General features: G+C 41.7%; 2 pseudogenes; both read right to left on the reverse strand.

Moving 5' to 3' along the window:
* Positions 1-6,423: 6,423 nt before the first annotated feature.
* On the reverse strand, positions 6,424-7,364 carry LOC147636497 (uncharacterized; annotated as a pseudogene).
* Positions 7,365-7,375: 11 nt separating this feature from the next.
* Positions 7,376-8,358, reverse strand: LOC147636498 (uncharacterized; annotated as a pseudogene).
* Positions 8,359-21,334: the final 12,976 nt, after the last annotated feature.

A 21,334-nucleotide genomic window follows, 5' to 3' on the forward strand; every position in this document is an offset into this window, starting at 1 on the left:
GGCTATCGAACTGTGAACAAGAGTGGATCCCCTTGAAAAATGCATAAAATTTTAAATTTTCAAAAAAAAAATCATCCCAAAAGGGTCAAGATATGTGTCATATCACTAATCAAACCATGTGTCGTTCAATTTTTGTTATCATTCGAGATAACAAAAAATGCATCATCCATTCGTCCGCATAGCCGTGCTGTTTTGAACACGTGCAATTCCTTCTCAAATTACGCATTATTTCTCGTCAAATCACAAAGGACCTAGTGTCAAACTTCATGGTAGTTTAGGAATCACATGTTATTTGTTTGTCGACAAATTACGTGACCAGGCATTCGTGAGTTGTTCCTCATCGAATCACATGTTATTCATTAAGAATTACATTTTCCATAGAGTGACACAAAACTGATCAATTCCAAAAACGGGTAGGACCCAATCTCTTAAGATCATATGGAGGGGACTAAGCCATGCCCAATTTGGCCACTTGCCAACAACCATGCATACTAGGAGGCTTGTTAGATACTCTTTGCCTATAGGATAAAAAGTGTTTCGAATGACACAGAATCCCAAGCACCATTTAGGATAGACTTGGCTCATCGTCCTAAGAAACCTATAAAAGCCATAATGACTTAGCAATCGAAGACATAAGTGAGAGTAAAGATGCTAGCTTAGAGGAGGCTTATGACTAGGAATGAAGGTCTAGCCAATCATGTGTGGAAGAGATGAGATCCAAGAAACTCATGCATTAAATGCACCACATTCCTCGACATATTCTCATAGAAATCTTATCATGAGGCTTAGAGATTTCATTACAGAACTTCCATTAGGGCACTACTAAACCTTGGTGGTTAGTGGCACTCACCTCATAAAAGCAACACAAATGGTCCATACAGAGGCCTTATAAGAACCCATTCTCAAGATACATCATGACCAGGAGATGTGAGTGAAACTCCCTTCACCCACAATTAATACAAAAACCATAGCTACATCAACATCACAACCCTTTGCCTTAGCTAGTAGCTCATAAGCATTTGCCCTCGGATCCACTCGCTTCCGAGATTTCAGAGTGAATACATTGGGGTATTCAAGTTGAGGACAAGAGTAAGAGCCATGGGCTTCACATCCTCGCACTTTGGCATAAAATCTTCAAGAATTTTCAACTTCGGAGCAGCACCAAAGCACCTAAAACAACTAGTGCCTCAAAATTTGAAGTTTTTTGGAGCAGGCACCAAAGCAGTTGAAACAACTAGTGCCTCAAGATTTGTGCCACTACACCTCGAAGCAAGGAACTTTGGAGGGTTTCACCTAGGACCCCCCAAAATTGGAGACATCCTAGGGGGATCCCATTATCCACATTATGATCCAAACCTTCACGGATCTCCTCCTTGGTATTTTAGTTTTCATCTAGCCATGTCCACACCCACAACCTTACACATACCCACGTTAATCCTTATACCAAGAGTAGGATGTTTGACATCAAACATACTTAAGATAGTGATGGAAATAGAGGGGGTAGCCATAGGGATTGTGCACTAGTAGTTGTAACTATAGTCATACACCAGCCTGGAGATATTTGACCGCTTGTGTGAAACCTATGGTTGGCTAGGCGACCATGTTAAGGTCGGTGCCTTTGGTCTCACCGTGGAACGAAAAGTTGGGCAGGGGTTTAGATCACTCAAACTCAAGGATAAGGCATACTCTAACACCTTAAAGACAGCCTTCACGATAGGGTACTTCCCACAAAGAACCCAATGGAATCCCTTAAATTAACTTTATCATGTGAAATAACTAGAGAAGGAACCAAATCAATCGGTTTGTGATACCTCCACTCACGGTGTGCAGATAAAGATAAATTATCAGATAAGGAGATTCTTAGAAGGAATCCAAGATCCAACCTTGCACAATGTCGTGTATTTGAAAAAGTGCACGTCTGTCAAAGCTAATAACTTCATGGGAGCTCCTTGAGGGGAGGGGGCCCCACTAGAAGCTCCTTAAGGGGATCCCACTAGAAGCTTTTGGTATAGCATGTAACATCTAAGGCAAACCACCAAACGGAAAAGAGCCATCCATCGGCAACACTACCAATAGAGGAGGTCTTGATGTAGCACTTGTGAAATGCATAGGGAAAAGAGCGACCGACAGCACTATGGATTGTAAGAGCTCTCGCTCTGCTGCTGCAACACTCATGGGAACTTATGGTGGAATGTTGGATTGGGAAGAGGTCAGAGGAAGAGACAACATAGACCAACCACATCTATACCCTAGATGTGACTAGTATGGTGCTCAATCTATCATGCTAACCACATCTATACCCTAGACGTGAGGTGGTATAGTGTCCCATATGTTGTGCTAACAACATTGTCATGGAATGCCAAAATTTAAGACCAAAATAAGGAGGATTTTGGTGTGAATAAGTCGAGAACCATGACATGACTCGTTGCTATAAGAACTAGCTCACAAGGTAGCTTGCCCTACTTGCCCCTATGGAGGGCAGCCTCTTTCTTTGCCATTGCTCACAAGGTAGGATGCCCTACCTACCTAGGGAGAGTTGGGAGGGCTACCTCTTGCTTTGCGAACTTTGCTGACAAGGCCATTGCTCACAAGGTACCTTACCCTACCTGCCCAGGGAGGGCGATCTCTGCAACCTCTTACTTTTCCAGCTTTGCAAACAAGGCCATTTCTCACAAGGTACCTTACCCTACCTGCCTAGGGAGGGCAATCTCTGCAACCTCTTACTTTGACATCTTTGCTAACAAGGCCATTGCTCACCAATGCACCACATCTAGGGCAACATGTGCCCCCTAAAGAGGAATCTTGACAGTCCTGGAGATACCTTTTCCACCCGATGCTACCGTCACAACCTCATATCCCTAGCATAAACCTAATGAACCAATCACATTGACTGAGATTCCCTAGGGGGAATGAGGAGGAATAGGGGCAAGAATCCATGCATATCTAACCCCTAAAGGATCAAAGCAACTCACTAATCCAGATCTTAAGCCATTATGTCACCACTAGCACTATGGTTCCTTACTATGAGAGCAAGAAGATTCTTAACATGAATAACGGGGTATATATTATCACCATTTTCTATACCTTGGAACATGGAAGCCTTTATTGGATAGGCCAAGAGGTGTGTCAATCCCTCTTGTTTGAGCCCTTCGCACTTGAGAAATGATTAAATTCCCCCATTCACATTTTTAAAATTTGTATATATACAATGGACTTTGCCTAGTTACCCAACTTAATTGGGCGCCCAATTCTTATCTCTATCCATATATATAAGGCTTGTGGCTATGTACGGATTTTAATACATCATTGGTCCAGGCCTATACATAATGTGAATACATCCTAGACTAGAGATGGTGATTTGGGTGTACAAAAAATTGTTAATAACATCCCCATCCCCTAGACCTGTTTCTGTCCTCGAAAGATGTGAGTGAGGTGGGTATTGAAAAGATGCAGGGAAGAAGAGAGCTTGAGCTCTTGCAAGGACACACACACAAACCCTAGAAGAGAACACACAAGACGAGAGGCTGAGAATTGTTGTTGTTCTTCTTCTCAACAAAAGGGTTTTACTAGAAGACAAGGGAAATACAACATAAGTATTAAAGTACTATGTACATGTGGTCCATAATGTGAACATGCTAAGTGAGGGAGCTAGCAAGATAAGTATGCCATAACTCAATGGTGGGCTAGTAGTTAGTGTAGTCAAGTTGTAGTATCACTGGTGGGGCGAAGATCTATCATGTCAGCATCCTACCAAACACGCCAATGATGTAAGTGGTGAAAACGGTCACCCAAGCATATCATATGTGTCAGCTCGTGTTGAGCTTGACATCTTAACACTCCCCCTCAAGCTTAACACCATCTTTAGGACTCCAAGCATAGTCTAAAATCTGTGAAGCTTCTCTGCTCCCAGGGCTTTCGTGAAAATGTCAGCTACCTGCTCCTCTGTGCTAACATACATGAGATCAATGTCTCCAGCTAAGACTCTCTCTCCCATTAAGGGATAGTGGACCTCTATGTGTTTGGTTCGCACATGAAAAATTGGGTTCCTCACCAACTGTATACTGCTAGTTATCACAATAGATGACAACCTGTCTATCAACTTGTAGCCCTAAATCACCAAGTAACTTGCGCAACCAAGCTTCCTCACATGCTGCCATTACAGCACCCCTATACTCTACCTCTGTACTCAACAAGGCAACTGTTGGCTACTTCTTGCTGCTCCATGTCACAGCACCACTCCCAAAAGAGAACATAAATCCATTGGTATATCTTCTATCTACAATACTTCCAACCCAATCTGCATTGATGTATCTAAACACCTGCAACTCTATACCAGCCTCATAAAAGAGACCATAGTCTAATGTAAACTTCACATAGCGCAATGTGTGCCTCACACCGTCCAAATGTGGCTTTCAAGGAACTTGCATAAACTGACTCTACAATCCAACTCTATAGTTCAAATCTGGTTGGTGATCGTCATGTAAATCAAGCTACCCACTATCTTCCTGTACATAGTGGGATTCTCCAAAATCTCCACTCAACTTGCCATTTGAATCTAATGGCATAGAGATTGGCTTACAACTAGCCATACCATGTTTGGATAGCATGGCCAATGCATACTGCCTCTGTGTGTTGTGACAGCCATATACCCTTGGCCGTCCTGAGACAGTGATGGAAAATAGGTTTTAGGACCTCCTCTTCCACCTGGGAAGTTACTAGCATATGCTTTTTTGAAAAATTATCTCTAAGAGGTCGTTCATGTGCGTATAGCGCCGAAGCTATTTAGAGCAAACGGACACTCTTTTGACCCAACGAAGAGAACGCCAGCCTCTTGAGGCTGTAACGGGCTATGAGAAAATATAAAAAGCACAAAAAAACACACGTGTACTTGCTCATTAAGGAGCATTTAGGCAATCAGACATGGCAACGATAGAGGGATTGCTAGGGATGAACCCAATGGAGACATCTTCGAGCCATTGAGATCTATGCCGAAAATTACCTCCCAATGCCATCGGCCATGCCTATAACATGCGTATCATCGGGTTTTATATCCCCTATTACTTCAATCCCACTAGGCTTTGATCCTTTACCTAACATTTCCACAAATCCTATAGGTACCAACCCTTTTCAACCCCTGGATGCCCACACCTTGGACATAGTAACTAGTCTAGGAAGGCGGGTAGCCCAAGGATTCAGTGAGTTTCCCCCAACAAGAGCACTCACATACGGCCTCAGTGATGATATACAGAAATATGATCGTATAAATTTTCAAAATTATAGGTAAATACGACGGAACAATAGACCCTGTTCAATTCATTCAAATGTTTGAACAGAGATGTGAAGCCTTTGGAAATCCCAACTATCCCACCAAGGTACATGTGTTGAACTTATGCTTAGAGGGCAAGGCTAGTCGGCGATAGTTCATCACATTGATGCCGGCGATCAAGACCAACTTCAGAACCTTGAAAACAGCCTTTATCCATGGCTTTTCTAGACAAGGTGATCGGTGGAGTGTAGCAAAACAACTCTATTCAATTGAGTGTAAACCAAATGAATCCATTAGACACTTTATCCTACAGATAAAACTCTTGGACTCACAATGTGTCATAGAAAAAATTAAATGATTTCCAATTGAAGAGACATTTTATGATGGGCTTAAAGAATAACAACTTACACAACTTGATTATTGTATCCAATCCGGAAACATTCGATCAATGTTGTAACGAAGTACGTTTAGATGATGTTTAGATGACAACATGCTGGAAGATGATCATGCTATGAGTTGTTCCTCATCTAAACTAAGTGAAGCAATGCCTAAGAGAACGATTGATCTCGGAATTATCATTCCCTAAATTCTATGCATCCTTGCTTAAAAGCTTACAATTGACATCTCTAAGAGAGGATGAGATCCTTAATGCCTCTACAAGTAAGGAACAAAATGCCTTGTGTTGAGTGCAATCACTACGACCATCCCAATCCTCATTGTGCATACAAGACACCTGTTTTTCTATACTGCATATATTGTAAAACCTTTGACCATGATACTAAAAAGTGTCCCACTTCATCCACAATTGACTCAAAACCTCCATCTCTCGTGCACCAAATAAAAACAGTCCAAAGGGTAGAAACTGCTCAGGAAGCAGTTAATCAAACACTTCAGTGTTTCTATTGAAGGGACCTCGGGGTGTGCGCAGATACTATGCTGTGCGAGAGAGGAGATGAAGGAGAAGAGGAACACACAGAATGTGGGTGGGGAGACCTCAAAGTGGCAACCCCCTATACACACTATAAGTATATATAGAGTACAATCAGTGGGCGCCCGCCCAAGGCATGGGCAGCCGGGAGAGGCAATGCGCCTCTGACCCCAACAACCTCCCACTCAGAGGCGAATGTGCCTCTGAATAAGAGCACCTAGTCTAATGACTAATGTACAAGACTGATGAGTGAAAAACTACACTCATCCACAATGCCCACTGGCGGTCGATGATCGCGTGCATCCGGTTGTCCTGCTCCTGTGTAAGTCCATACACCACCAGACATACCGCACACGTCCTGCAAGTATGTATGCAATACCTGCATAACTCCCCCATGCGCTATGCCAGCATCAGTCACTGAAAGACTGATAGCAAATGCTCCCACTGAAGTTGCTAAATCCGATCTCGAGATCAACATCTCGTACATGAGACCACCAAATGCCGACGCAACACTAGCTAAACCTGCTAGAGCCGTACTGAACATGCATCAACATGAATGTCCCTGGCAATAGGCATCTCTGGTTGACTAGGCATGTCAACCCCATGCATCTCCTGAGTGTCCACAAAAGACGCGTCAACCTGCTGTGCAACCTTAGAGCAAGCCTAGTGCTCTAGGTGTATACTAGAAGACAAATCTTGCACAACTGAATCCTCATGCTCGCTGTCAAACATGGTGAGGAATGACTACATAATAGTTGACTCCAGGATGGTCGTCACCTCCCTGACATCCATAAGGACTGGATCCACATGTCTTGACATAACCATATCAGCCTCTAGCATGAGCATATCAAAGTCAGACTCTGTCACAGATGCCGCATCAACATCTATACTAGCAGTCAAGTCAATCCTGTCAATCTGTGTCTGTAGGGAGCAGATCTGCTCTACCTCTATATGCACAAACTCTGACAACTGCTGTGTCTCACTAGAGCAATCCGGCTCTACCTCTACACCTGCAGATATATCCTGCACAGCATCATGCTCAATCTCGAGCATCTCAAGAAATGACTGCATCACAGCTAATGTCTCACCATCCATATCTAACGTCTCATCCTGCTGTGACTCACTAGAGCACTCCCGCTCTACCTCTGTCTCCACAGAGTCTACTGACATGTCCTGCACAGCTACATGCTCTGTCTCTCCTGAGCATACTGGAGCGTACTCGCAAATGAGACACGTCTCGTCTTCCGCTCCTCACATGATAGTAATGCAATCGAGACTATGATGTCTCGTACCTAATCCACGTGCATAGGGTAAAGCATGCCAACCCTGGCACCTCTCGCAATGACCAACGAACCCAACTGCATCGTAAAAGATTGCTCTCGAAGTGAAATCTGCATCCACAATCTCTGAGCTGACCAACTGAGATCAAACTCACTCTCAAGTCTGGTACATATCGCACATGTCACAGCAAATATGATGCACCATTCGACAATGACAGTCTCACGTCTCCTGCACCAACTATGTCATGCACTGAACCATCAGACAAGTGCACATTGCCAAGCATTCCGCTAGAATAGCTACAAAACCTCTCACGACATGACGTGACATGAAACGTAGCATCCGCATCTAGCAACCACTGCGAAGGAAGTGCACGATCCTCATGCATAATAACATCTAGTGCATAACTCGAAGCAAATGTGACATCGTCGTCACTCGTGTACTCAGACGTGTACTCAGACACTGCATCTGCTCCCTCAACTGTCAAATCAACTAAGCTAACTGCATCTCCGAGACAACCATGTCTCCTGCGCTGTCGCATACGACGAAAACAACGCCGTCGAATGTGCCTGAATGATTACAATGCCAACATGTAACCTGTCGACGTGTACGTGAATGATTCTGTCTCACATGAGTCCTGGATGACTCAGATCCATCATACATCTCATGTAATCTCTGCCACAATGCTCTCGTAGTCGTCTCATGCATAACAAGAGCAAAAATAGACTCCACAAGGAACAAGCGGATCGTAGATAATGCCACCTTATCTAGCTCCTGCTCACTGATCGTCAGACATACTAGATGGTCCATGCAACCCTTACTGTGTCAATGCATCAAGCATACACTCTCGCCATGCCACAAAGTCTGACCCATCAAACATGCACATCTGTGTGAGAGGTCACAATCTGATCGATCACCTGTCTCTGCCATGAGAACAACGTGCAACTAGCAGGCAAAATCGTGAGACAATTTCTGTCAATGAGCGTAAAGCTCCCACAGTGTCAATACATGAGCTGTTGTACCTACTCTATCACAACACTGCAATCCCGTAAGCTAATCACCAAGCTCACGCTGTGCGGTATCGATGCATACACGCACTAATCTCCCACCTGCTGGTGCAGAGAACACCACACACAAATCCTAAGTGCTACTTGCAATCGCAACCTCGATCGCATCAACGACGCGCATAAAACTCCTGGGAAAATTTCGCCAGAGTTCCGGCAACAAAATGGCTATAAACCCAATAACCAAGTAACTGCCTGTAAGCTCAAAACCATGAGCATCCAATACGCATCAAAATCCGCACTCAAACATGCACAAAACTTTGCAAATCTATGTCCAGAACTGAGCTAAACCAAGCTCACACAGTACCTGTCTCTGAGCGTAACTCAAGCTCATGTGCATAGATATCCACAGTCACATACATGCGAGCAACAAAGCTCAAAATGTCTGCCAATTCGGAACGTAAAGAAAAGACTTGTGAGTGACTGAAATCTGCTCACGTAGAGCATATGCACACAAAACGAGACCTAAGAATGCTCACAAATGAGCAATGTGTACCGCAATCGCATACATGAGTCGAAGCCTGTAGAGAAAATCTGTAACTGGAGAGAACATGCACATACGCTCAATGCATATACCACATCAAGCAAGATCAATAATAAACCCTATCAGTCATGCGTACCACACGAACATACATGTGACTGCTCAATGCATGCCAATGAGTATAGCCGTCGAATGGCTACACTCGCCCTGTAACCTGGAAGAGCAGAAAACAGGTATAACGCGAGGCCGGAGCCGTGTACCTGGTGCCTGGACTGAAATTAATTAAGTAGGAAAGCTGTCGCCTCTGCAGAGAGAAATGTGTGGAGCTCTCTCTCTTTCTCTCCCTTGCTCTGTATGGTATGACACCAGCTCTCTCTCTCTCTCTCTCTCTCTCCCACTTGCTCTGTATGCTGGAGAGAAGCAGGCTCTCTCTCTCTCTCTCTCTCTCTCTCTCTCTCTCTCTCTCTCTCTCTCTCTCTCTCCCACGACTGAAAACGCTGATTGGAACGCTGATAGGTGAGCGTTTCTTTCACACTGGTGCCCGCTGATTGCGTGATGTGTTGTGTGCTTACATAAAGACTCTGCTCTCTCTCCACTGAAAAATCTACAGCGCCCACAGTGCAAAACTTCAACTCCTTCCACCTGTACACACCTGCTCACGACTTCACAGCTCCTCTCTAATGGATAAGCCTCGCCATAAATTGTGTTCCCACGCCGGTTATGCCGCAAGCGCCGCCAAGGCTCCCGGCTCACAGATCTGTCTCCGCTCTTGCAGATCTGCACTCGCAACAGCACCACAGCTCTCGAAGCTCCGCTGCGAGCTCCGTCCGTTCGCCGCCGCGACCACGCACACGTGCGTTGCGCACAGGTCGCACTCCACGCTCTGATACAAGTTGAAGGGACCTCGGGGTGTGCGCAGATGCTGTGCTGTGCGAGAGAGGAGATGAAGGAGAAGAGGAACACACAGAATGTGGGTGGGGAGACCTCAAAGTGGCAACCCCCTATACACACTATAAGTATATGTAGAGTACAATTAGTGGGCGCCCGCCCAAGGCATGGGCGGTCGCGAGAGGCAATGCGCCTCTGACCCCAACATCTATTGTCGTCGACCTCACACGGTGGCGGACTACACAGTTTGGAATACTTTGCAACCCATGTGTGAACAATGTGGCATTGATCACATGTTCCAAGATTGCCTAAGACAAGTTGCTTCAATGCAACTTGTCTCTCACAAAATACAACTCTTAACATCTTAAGTGTACAAAACGGGAAATTGTCCACAGTACCCTTGAATGTGCTTACATGCTTACAAGCCAAGGCATGAGAAACGATAAAAAAGAATGCAAAAGACAATACCTCAACATGGATAGAAGAACACGCTTTAAAGCAGAACCCAAAACAGAAAACAAAACCTTCTAAACCCAAGAAAAACAAGGAACAACAAACTATCAAAACCAAGGTTGAATTAAAGGACATAGAAAAGAAGCATGTGGAGGACATAAACCCAAAAGGGGACATAAACACAAAAAAGCCAAAAGATACACATAATGCAGAAGCATCCACCTCAAAGACCACCACACAAACCTTAAAACCCATACGTGCGACACAGGATACAAAAGTCCAAAAGAGATTTCGATCTCGTCGCATGGGCAAACATAATGAAAAACTGACACTCCAAAGAAAGTCAGAAAAAGAAACAAGTTCTAGTACGTCACTAAGTGAGGATGAAACAAGTTCTGATTCGTCACTCAATGGCCTTTAGACCAATCAAAAAACTAAAACCCATCCAACCACCCCAAATGGAAAATCATGATCATATGACATATGCAGAACGCAAAAAGCAAGCTCAGGAGAGCATGCTTAACTTGGTTGAATGTCTTACAAGATCACCGATTGTGATTGAGCCTCATAATACCAATCCTAAAAAAACAACCAAAATACAAAGCCGAGAGGAGTACCGTTTCCCCTTTCAAGAGGAAGATTCCATGTTCTTGAGGATTTAGGGGAAACCATATTTCAAGGGAGACATCAGTCATTATGCTTGATGAGAGCAGTAGAGGGACGTGAGGACCTTATCTCCACACATTCAGCACCACCCTCCTCCACCCATCCCATTACCCCTGAGCCCAACAAGGTTGAGTGTTTCATCATGGCATTGGAGGCCCCATATCGACTTGTTATCTCGCATATGTCCCCTATGGTTTCTCTTATGATGTCCTCATCATGGACACGATGTCCTGAACTTGTGAGTCCGCTATTTGCACTTGCACCATTTGGTAGAGCTCTCCATATGCACCCACCTTCCTTCCATCATTAGTTATGGTGCCCTCTTTGATGTAATCCGTATCTTGTAATGACAATAAATTATTGATTTTTACATTATTTTGATGTAATTTTGTATACTTAAATTGGAGCTATGACATTGGTTTTTGTTATTGCTGTAACATTTTAGATAATTGACTTAACAATAGAGAGAGACAGAGAAAGATAGAGAAAGATGGAGAGGGAGAGAGAGATTGAGTGAATGACAAACCGGCTCAAGGGAAGAGGCAGTTTACCAAACTTTTTCAAAAGTATCAGTAAAAAAATTAGGCCACCACTTCGAGAGTGATGACATGAATGTGGATCACTGCAAGGTGTCCTCAAAACAGCGCTAGTTCTCCTTACATCTAGAGTAGCCACATAAAGAATGCCAAGCTCCTCATTAAGGATCTTCTCAGAGCCACTAGAGTTACCATTCACATATGAGTGACTTACTGACAGATCAGGCATAAAAAGTTGATCTACCTTTTCCTTCCCTTTGTGTGATACATGTGTACCTACATCTATCCTCAACCTGCATGACCATGGACTAACACTGGATCCACTACTAGAGAACTCTCTAGGTCCACTAAGCACTTGTGATTGCTGCTCTACATGTGGTGCAACATTAATACTTCTTGCATCTGCATCTTTTGTTGCCTTTACTGCTAGTGTATACTAGCTACTCATCTCATCAAAGACAACATCTCTACTTACTTGCATCTCATGAGTGGTAGGATTATAACATCTATAACCTTTGTGCTCCAAAGCATAACCATTGAAGATACGTTTCTATGCCTTTGGATCCAAATTTGGTCTTACTTCATTTAAGAACATGTACATATGCAATACACCCAAACACTTTCAAGTGAGACACATTCGGTTTTCTGCCTGTAAACTTTTGTTCAGGTGTTATACCATGAATAGTTACAGTGGGGGTCTTGTTTATAATGTACACAATAGTTGCTACTGCTTCTATCCAAAAATAATGTGGTATATTCTTTTTAGACATCAAGGCATGTGCCACTTCTGCAATGTGCCTATTTTTTCTTTCTATAATACCAATTTGTTGCGGAGCGTACTTGCCTCTTGATTCCCTGCTTTCTCAAGAAATCACTGAACTCATTAGAGAAATACTCTGCTCCATAGTCTGATCATAAGACTTTAGTTGTATGCGTTTTTCCTTCTCAACCAAAACTAAAAATCTCTGAAAGTGAGTGAACACCTCAATTTTCTCCTTTATGAAATAAACCCACTTTCCTAGTGTGATCTGTTGGATATGATAACTAAGCTATGAAGATTGATCAAAAACATACTCAAGGTGGATCAAAGATTGTACAAGACATCATAAATATGAGGGACAAAAATTGGTATATGCAGAAAATTGATATGAGACTAACACAAGAAGACACTAATTGTGATTAGACATGAACCAAACTTACATAATCACTTGATCACGACTTGTACCTTATTTAGAGACTCCTCTACCCTATTTTTAGTTGCATGAGTTGCATGAACAACATGCACTAACCATTTGTAGGCTTTACACACCAACCCACTGACCACTAGCCTATCAACCACATATTAAATTGGACTAAGGAGTTGGGATTACATTTATCCAACAATCCCCCCTTAAGACCAACTTCTTACAAAACATGAATGAAGTCTAACAAACCTCCTTGACACAATGAGTAAGAGTCCCCCCTTAACAACAACATAGGGTAGTGTACTCTCCTCTACAACTTGTCAAGTTGGAACAAGATAAGTCTTGACTCAACCACATACATGACATAATCTAAAAAGCATACTCCTCATCTACATCTTTTATACTGAGACTAGAACAAAGATTTGTTTCTTCTTGTTGGTTGACTTCTTCACCCATATGTGCCTTTGCTTGCTTTTGATCTTTTTGGTAGCACTTTGAGGATGGATGATTCGTCTTTCCACAATACTCACAAGGATGTTTGGAGAAACAATCCTTAGTAAGATGATTTGTACGACCACAAATAGTACACTTCTTCTTTGCCGATGTCGTAGTAATAGTATATGCATAAGGATCTCTCACATCCTTTGTAATCTTCTTGTCTTCTTCCTACAAAGAATTTATGATACTTTCCAAAGAAGGGACTGGCTCCTTCTCTTTAAGTACCGTCACAATTTGTCTAAAGCTTGAAGGTAAGCTTTTAAGCAGGATAACAATTGCATCTTCTTCAAGAACAGGAGATTTAACATAAACCAATTGTGTCATTAAGCTCTTCAACTTGTTAATCAAAGCTGCTAAATTTTCATTACTCTCCATGGTTAGATCAAAGAGTTGCATCTTCAAACTGATCTTGGAATGCTTTGCCTTTGCACCAAAAGTACGTTCTAATAATTCCCAAGCTTCCATAGCTGACTCAACATCATCAATATAATGAATAAAATCATCTTTTAAAGCAGTAATGATAATACCAAGTGCTTGTTCATCTTTTGCTTGAAGTGCAGCCGTTGTAGCTCTTGTAACTGCAGCAGAAATACCTGCTTCATCTTTAGTAAGTGGCTTGACCATACTCCACAGATTTTTCTTCATGAGGTAGCCCTTCACCTTGATTTGCCAGGTATGGAACCCAGTTCCGTTGAATTTGTCAGAAAATTTGGAACTCATGATGATGAAATATGATGATTAATGTTGAATACTTGCTCACATAGATGATTTAAGCCCAAATAGAAAAAATATCATCAATATAAATCAAAATAGGTATCACCATGTAGTTGGAGCAGAAACTGCAGAAAAGGGGCGACTGGAAAAAATGATGCGTGCAGCTGCTACAGTGGACCATATGCCTCCATTGCATTATAACAATAGGAACTAAGGATTCATCGGCACCCTGACATACCCACATATGCACATGGAATTATCAGCGTCTCCCGAGTTATCCATATCAACATAGAGAGTCATCAACGTCTCGATGAGTCACATATGTACATAGAGAGTCATCAACGTCTCGATGAGTCACATATGTACATCCGTAAACCATCAGGTGGACTGTAGAAATCACCTAAAGGATGAAACTAAGGAAGAATCCAAATTTCCTTAATCCGAACACAACAAGATAAACTCGTTGAACTCTAAAGAAAGAGATTTCAAGTGAAAATGCCAACGAGATTACACTCTTCAATACATGCAGGCTATAGATAAAAGAAGTTTATCTAGAGAATGCCTACACAACAACTTTAAATGAATTCAGAAAATGAGTTTATTTTTGAATGTTGAGGTCAACATGCTAAGTGATGTAAGCAAAGCAACAATCTTGAGCCCAAATTATCCCATAAGATAATATATGTGAGGGATCGCTAACGTCCCATACCACCATAATACCACCCATACATACCTTAACAATTTGAAACTCCCTAGTATACCGTCTAGGAAAAATGAATAAAATGTATAAAAGGAATAAGATGGCCTTATCCCAGACTTTCACATACTGAAACTTGTCTCTATTTTCTTGAGACCACATCATATCATAACCTAGCCTCAAGATAACATCAAGAGACCATAGCCTTCCCGGAATACGAAAAGCCAACAGTTTCGGGAAAATGAAAAGACAAAAAAAAATCGGAATGTGAAAGGTCAAAAGTTTCCGAAATCCGAAAGGTCAAAAGATTTTCCAGAATTCGGAAAGCCAAAAGGTTTCTTGGGAATGCAAAAAGCCAAGAGGTTTCAAGAAGATAATTTGAGAAATTTCCAGAGAAATGCTTTTCTCAAAATTCAAAATTTTCTCTCTTTTTTTCAGCTTTTTTCCAAGCTTTAAAAAGCTTTATTTTTTAAATATATTAAAAAAATAAAAGCTTTTTTTAAAGCGTTAATTTTTTTTGTGTGGGGGGTGGCGATTTTCGCCAGCCTACAGCGAACCCCCCCCGCCCACGTGCGCCAAAAAAAAAGAGAGAGCTTGTAGCTCTCTCCTCTCTCCACTCTCCACTCTTCTCTCTCCTCTCTCCACTCTCCTCCCCTTCTTCTCCATTCTACATTTTCATATCACCTTCTCCTTCTCTTCTCTGATAACTGAGAGAAAGAAGATTAAAATCTTAATCAAAACTTTGCTAATAATAATTATAATTTAATTATAATTAAGGCTTAATCAAACTGTGCCTAGTTTGAGACATTCACACGCGGGAGAGGAAAATAGAAGAGAAATTCAGATTTGAGTGGAGGAGAATTCCACGCACACAGTAGAGCACTCCATGCATCAATTGGCTACACCACTTTGCATTTTGGTAGAAATTTGGTAGAAAATTGAAAGAATATCCATGGAAAACCCGTAAAAATGCATTAAAAATATATTTTTAACTATAAAAATGCTCTAAAAATTCTTAAAAAATTAGAAAAAATTCCTAAAAATTGTAGAAATTCAGGGAATTCATTCTACCAAAAATATCCGCAATAAAATATGTGGTAGTTTGTTAAAAATTTCCATTAATGCTTATTTTAAGCCATAAAAAATAGCATTAAACTCACAAAATTCTCCCGTAACGTCGATGTGCAAATCATCAACACAAATCGATAAAATAACATTTTTATTTAGTAAATAGTAAAATGTACTTCAAAAAATACTAAAAATTATAATAAGAAAGAAAAAATAACACAACAATTAATTAGAGATTGCTCTGATACAATTGTTAAAACCCTAAGATCTCTCTAGATAATTGTTATGCATAAACATAAATAAATCAGGCATAAACTCAATCACCCGACCACCCTCGAGCCCAAGGGATGCACACATGAATTATAATGAAGTACATCATACCTTTACCTTGATGTCCCATACCATCAAGAGGTATAACTCCAATCCAATAGCATGTAGCTATAGTGTGAAATGGTAGGTGAGCAGATATAATCCTCTATACAAGAGAACATCATATCATAACCTAGCCTCAAGATAACATCAAGAGACCATAGCCTAAGCCCCTCTTGAGTGTGCCCCATGTCCTCAAGTGACTCTTGACTCTCCATTTCCCATGTGTGACCCTTGGATGCCTGACCCTAGCCTTAATCCTTAAGGTTAGTCCTAACCCATGCTCCACTAGAGCTTATTCCCATGCTCACAAGCCTAATGTGGGTTAGCCTCCTAGTATATGCACACATAATGTGCATATAACACTTGGACAACATGTCCAAGCCATAATACCTCTACAATAACAAAATGCCATGAGGTGATCTCACCACCTCTATGCCGAAATAATACCATAGCTCACCCAAATCCTTCATCTCAAAATTTTGCTTCAAAAGCCCCCTCACATTGTGTATGTCAGCATCATTATCACTAGTGATAATCAAGTCATCCATATAGATGACTAATAGTATGATCCCTCTATCTATCTTTTTCACATAAAGTGAAAAATGTACATTGGATATCTGAAATCCAATGGTGATAAGATACTCCCCGATCTTGTTTGACCATGCTTTGGGTGCATGCTTCAAGCCATACAAGGCTTTACATAACTTGCACACAAAATTTGGGTGTGCATCACTCTCATAACGTGGTGGCTTCATCATGTATATTTCTTCTTGCAAATCACCATGCAAGAAGGCATCATTTATATCCATCAAGAGACCAACCCTTTTCTACAGCCATGCTAATGACAGCTCTCATGGTTGTCATCCTTGCAACCGGGCTAAATTTCTCCTCGTAGTCAATGCCATAAGTTTGTGCATAGCCCTTGGCAACCAATCTTGCCTTATACTTTCTCATTAAACCATCAATGTTATGTTTGACTTTCTACACCCACTTACATACAATTGCCTTCTTTTCCTTAGGTAAAGGCACTAACTCCCATGTTGCATTTTGCATCTAATGCTGCCATTTCCTCATTCATGGCATCTTCCCATTTCTTATTTCTAAGTGCCTACTCAAAACAAGTGGGCTCCAACTCCTATATTGCTTTAACTATGTAAGCACAATGATGGGCTATATATCCATCATATTTCAACTTATCAACAGGGTACCTAAACCCCATAGACCTGCATACACCTGGATCATTGCCATGTGTCCTTAAAATAGAACTGGTTCTCCTTACACCAGGAGTAACCACATACAAAATGCCAAGCTCCTCATCAAGGCTATTCTTAGAGCCACTAGAATCACCATCCACATATGAGTGACCTGATAGATCAAGCGCAAAAGGTTGATCTACTTTTTCCTTCCCTTTGTATGATACATGTGTACCTACATCTGTCCTCTACTTGCATGACCATGGATTGACATTGGATCCAGTGCTAGAGGACTCTCCAGGTCCTCTAAGAAACTATGATTTGTTGCTCTACATGTGGTGCAACATCATCACTTCTTACATCTATATCTTCTATTGCCTTCACCTGTCGCTTTGCTGGTGCATATGAGCTACTCATCTCGTCAAAGATATTATCTCTCCTTACTCGCATCTCATGAGTGGTAGGGTTATAACATCTATAATCTTTTTGCTCCATAGCATAACCAATAAACATGCCTTTGGATCCATCTTCGTTCTTACTTCATTAGGAATATGCACATATGCAATACACCCAAACACTGTCAAGTGAGACACATCCATTCTTATACATGTAAACTTCTATTCAGGCATCATACCATGAACATGGGTGTCCTGTTCATAATGTACACATCAGTTAGGGACCATATATGCTTGAGGTCTAGTCAGTGGCATCTCCTATCTTTGGTGTATGCCACAAGGTTGCAGCGTAGCTTTTGGAGGAATCTCCCATCTCTAGAGATGCTGTTGGTCTGTCACTCGGTGCCGTTGAAGCCTCCAATCCTACGGATGCCATCGACTCGCTGTGGCAGTGGACAGTCTATGTTGGTGTGACACTGTTGTGGTGACAGTCCGTGTTGTGTGGTGAACAATCCGTGTGGGCACCCTTGGTGGCTACAAGTCGCCCACCAGTAGAGTGCTCACCGTCCTTGGTAATGAAGATAGAAGTATGTTTCTTGGAGAAGTAGCCTCCTTGGGGAGTTTTTTGTTCCACTTTCTTTCTCTTTGAGCTTACACAAGGGCCATTTTTGGGTTCACCGTGATTTGTGAGCCTTGAATAACTATTGACCTATTGACATATTGCAGACCTTAGTCAACTGTAAACCTTAAAGCTCAACTAGAAGTCAACTGGGACTTGACTGTGAGTCCACTATAACGTGATGGTAGCTCTAACTCATAGTGAGCAGCTGTAAATTCTATAGATAAGGGGGAGTCCCGATTCAACTGCCCAGTTAAAATAAAGAAAGAGTGTTTAAGCTCAAGCAATTTGGAATGGAACTGATTAAGAGATCATGAGAAGTTCAACCACAAATAATCCATCTCGCAGAGCAGGCAACTCCAAAACTATAAGGAACCAATGATGGAAGATCCCAACGAGGTGCTATGTGCAACCATATAACTGCACAAAATCACAATAGAATTGCAAGGAAAGGGGCCCACCTTGCAAGAAACTCTAGAACTGCAAGTAGACCTGTAGTAAATCCAACTAGAAGGCAACACCCATACTACTTAAAACTAAATTGCTGGTGGTGCCTTTGCCAGTGGCCTGATCCTCCAAATTACCACAAGATAACCATCATCAACCACCAAGACATGAGAAGGTGGGGTTAGGCTTACATCACCACAAACCAAACTGTCCCTCCTATGACACCAAGGGCGGGTCAAACCCTTTGTCCCCTTGGCTCCTACTCTAATGCACCACCCCATAGGTTCCACATATCCACAAATCATGCACACATGAATGCACAATACATAAGTGTTGGCATGGAAACATAACCATGAGATGCAGTCAAATTCAGGTGTTATAATGTAATAAGAACATGATGCTACTAATGAAGCCTATTGAGAAGGTGGGGCAAGGGATGCCTTGAAGGAAGCTTGGTCCCCACCATCTCTCTATAGCTTGTAGAGTCTGCCTAGACCCGTGTACCAATGGAGTGTGCCTATATCCTCCTAGGATAATGATGCTGATATGTTAAAGTAGGTGCTAACTTGATTACTTTTTGATTTCTTCCCTTGCAAGGTAGTGTGTGCTAACTTGATTACTTTTCGATTACTTCCCTTGCAAGGTAGTGTGTGCTTACAAAACCTCTGCTCCTCTTGCTCCTCTTGCTTGTGACTTTCCACTATTGTTTTGTGCTATTACTCTACTAGCTTCCATACTAATCAATACTGCAGCAAATTTCATCACACCAGGACTTTGGATTCTTCTAAAACTTGACTCCCCCTGACAATAGTGGCTCGTGCATTGGTGTTAGAATACCCTTGCTAACATGGGGAACACACAGCTGACAATAGTGGCTTGAGCAAACATGATTTTCATAAGTTTGCATTGGTGTTAGAATACCCTTGCTAACATGGGGAACACATAGCTAACCATAGTGGCTCGTGCAACATGCTCCTACACACATAGCCATGGAGTACACAACATGCATGGAGTACGAAGCATGGATCAAGAACAAGATAAACATACAAGAATAACAACATAACATCATAGTGTATTCCATATCCATGTATCACATATTGTGTGTACAAGAATTATGAGTAAGAATCATGTCCATACAATAGTCATAGTCATGTCTAGATTGCATATAAGAGGGGATTTATATAGCCATCCAACCATGTGACTCTTGGGATACCCATGTGACTATTGGGCTACCTATGTGACTATTGGGCTCCCATAACCTCCAAAAGATCCTAACTCCCCTCTAGCTCTCTTGTAACCACTTCTTGATATGACATCTTGTAATAACCAAATCCCACAACTCATCAGCCTAAGCTAATGCTACTAATGCTATGGGGTGTTCACACCCAAGCTAATGCCAAAATGCTAGGGGCTATACACACACCCGTCAATACCTCTCTTCCCCTTTGTTTAGTTGGGAGTGTAGTATCTCCTATTAATGCCAAGTACATCATGAAAATCTCCTATTAATGCCAAGTACATCATGAAAATCTGTGAATAAGTGGCTGCCAGAAGGTATAATGCAAGCCACTTCAAGTTATACAATATCATGTAGAACCACAAAAACTGATGGGGTAGACCAAGGAGATGGTGGGAAGATGATTTGCACCAATCTCATGAAGAGTCCACAGGTATATGCTGATGAAGAATCTCATCCATGGACACTCAAGTGTGCTACCATCTATGTCGATGTAGCCACCTGCTTCTGCTCCATGTGTCCGGGAAGTCAGCTTTATCTCTGGAAGTCCACAAGGTGAGTCATTCCTTGGGTCCTGAAATTACAACATCCAACAAGTAACTGCATTCTAGAAATCATTACAACATTTTCTTATGCTTTTAATATTTCCATTTTGGTTTTTGTTTGTTTGTTTTCCTTATAGGCAACTCGATAGGGACCTTAGTGAACCTTCAATCCGGACCTCATGCCTTCTCACTGGGTCTTATGGGCATCTCGGTAGGTATATCACTGAGCTTTCCTCTTTGGCTTTTTATGCCTCTTGTTATGAGAATATATTTTAAGTTCTCTTTAAGAATATTATTTTTTCCCTCTTGAGTAATTTGGGGACGCCTAGGTTACTCTTGCGTCATGCGGGCTAGGTTAATATCGTGGGTGATACCACTAAAAATATTAATACGTGTGGTATATGACGTATGCTTAGGGCCGTCTATGATTATTTCAGTTAGGTTTGTATTGGCAGGGTGATCCATGGAAGTACTTACGCCTGGTAGTCATGAGTTGGTTATGGTTTGTGCCTGTTTAATATTTGTGGGATTAATTTAATTATTAATTGGGCTTATATTTTCAGGTCAAGAAGATTACGAGGATTGATAAATAATGTTGAGGAGAATGTTTCTTATGTGCATCATATTTATTTTTACAAGCATAGCCTTAGCAAATGATTTTTCCATTTTGAACTTTAGGAAAGATACATTTATAATGTGGAATTTAATAAAGCCTAAAGGCTTTACCCTAGCCCCAATTTTTGGGACACTCTATTTTTATTGTGGAACAGTGTCGTGCTCTCTAAAAGCACACTTTGTATATTTT

This window comes from Cibotium barometz, chromosome 8 (genome assembly GCF_041138505.1).
Source record: "Cibotium barometz isolate CiBa-2024 chromosome 8, ASM4113850v1, whole genome shotgun sequence".
NCBI lineage: Eukaryota > Viridiplantae > Streptophyta > Polypodiopsida > Cyatheales > Cibotiaceae > Cibotium > Cibotium barometz.